General features: G+C 48.2%; 1 protein-coding gene across 6 annotated transcripts in view; it reads left to right on the top strand.

Moving 5' to 3' along the window:
- Positions 1-1,976, top strand: part of TRIM54 (tripartite motif containing 54) — a 29,802-nt gene that overhangs the window by 4,582 nt on the left and 23,244 nt on the right. The window lies entirely within an intron of this gene.

The following is a 1,976-nucleotide window of genomic DNA, read 5'->3' as shown; positions in this document are numbered from 1 at the left end:
GTGGGTGCCAGGGACGGGGCAGGGCCAGGTAAAGCAATGCAGACCTGTGGGGGACTGATCAGGTCAGAGCTGAGACCCCAGAAGGTGATGGATAGAGTGCTCTCTGAGGTGGGTGGTGGCTGTTGTGGCTGGAGAGCAGAAGGGCTGGGGTCCAAGCAAATCCCAGAGCAAGCATGAGTCAGCAGCTGCCCTGCAGGCTGGCAGGTACAGCCTGTGCATAGACGGCAGCTGGAGTGCTGGGATCTACCAAGGAAAGGAGACCCTGTGGAAACTGGGAGGGAGGGGATCCTACACCGGGCTTTATAAGAGCCTGTGCCAGACTCTGCATTCCAGTTTGGAGTTTCAGACTTTGAGAGCATTGTGGAAAATATGGAGAAAAGATTAATGAGATAATGAAACGTTAAAAAACAAACAAACAAAACCCGACCCTGTGAGAAAGCTCCATAATGGCAGTAAAACTATTTGTATTTAAGGAAAGTTCAAGGCATCCATTGTGGGTGACAGAGTTAGACATAGTGGGCAGGAGACTGGGAACTCTCCCCAACTTGAGTTCATACCTGTTACCCTCCAGATTGTTCAGTAAAGAGGCCTACTGGTTAAAAGCTATTGAGGTCACTTGACAAGCAGGGAGAAGGCAAAGAAATTTACTTCTCAGAAGTCTAGCCAGTTTTGTTTTATTTGTGGTCATGGGGCCAAGCAGAGCTAATCAAATTCACAGATACTATTATAGCCACTGGTTTAGAAATAAAAGCAGCATATACCAGAATGGATTATAAGTGGGCTTTTTTTTTTTTCCTGTGCTACTGGGGAGGTTCTAGTAGGCTATGAAATGGAACAGAGATCAGGGAGAGTGAGGGGCAAAGGCACACACACACACACACACACACACACACGCACGGCCTTGCCGTTAAGTAAAAGCCCTGAATATGGCCAGGCGCAGTGGCTCACGCCTGTAATCCCAACACTTTGGGAAGCTGAGGCCAGCAGATCACGAGGTCAGGAGTTCAAGACCAGCCTGGCCAATATGGTAAAACCCCATCTCTACCAAAAATACAAAAATTAGCCGGGCGTGGTTGCAGGCACCTGTAGTCCCAGCTACTCAGGAGTCTGAGGCAGGAGAATCACTTGAACCCAGGAGGTGGAGGTTGCCTTGAGCCGAGATCATGCCACTGTACTCTGACCTGGGCGACAGCAAGACTCCATCTCAAAAAAACAAAAACAAAAACAAACCCTTAATAGACCAGAGCTGGCTGGTTTAGTATGTGTGTCAGTGACATGGAACATCCCAAACAGGTATTCTTCATCTGTGTCAGAAATGATGAGGAAATGTGTTAAACACAAGTGATTTTTAACCTAACCAAGAAAATACTTCCCTTTTAAGTTCCTTGGGGCAGCTTGTTTGGGAAAGGAATGGGCTGGCTAGGTCAGGCCATCCCACAATGTACCCTGTGACCCACACCTTGTGTGTCTGCTCTGTGCCACCTTCACTGAAGACCAGCACTCTGTGGTCTCTCCTGCCATCTTCCCATTGAGACCCATTCCCTCTCCTATTCTTTATGTGTCCAAACCTGCCATTATTCAGCTCCAGAGTATCTCAGAGCCAGTAGATTTTCCCTCTCGGGGGGCCTAGACCAAATGCTATGCCTCCTCGTCCTGGGCATGAAGTCCTACATGAGAGGCAATGCTTTGCCCACCATCTTGGTTTTTCCTTGGTCTAAGTAACTCTGAACATCCTTCAGGCTGAGATGCCTAGGAGGGAAATGGCGGAAAGATTTTGCCATCCTTTCTCATGAACTTACAGTGAAACATCCTCTCACTGGAACTTGAAATGTGTGAAAGCAAAGAGAAGTTTTGAAAGCTAAGGTGACGTGTCCTGTAGAAAAGTGGTCAGAAGGTCCAAGTGCATTCCTGGGTCCCTCTGTCGTCTGGCAGAGGAATAGGCCCCATACATGGAGGCTAGAATGTGTTTAAGTGAC

Source organism: Pan paniscus, chromosome 12 (genome assembly GCF_029289425.2).
Source record: "Pan paniscus chromosome 12, NHGRI_mPanPan1-v2.0_pri, whole genome shotgun sequence".
In the NCBI taxonomy this organism is placed as follows: domain Eukaryota; kingdom Metazoa; phylum Chordata; class Mammalia; order Primates; family Hominidae; genus Pan; species Pan paniscus.
The sequence above is the reverse complement of the archived record's forward strand: the minus strand, read 5'-3'. Positions and strand labels throughout refer to the sequence as shown.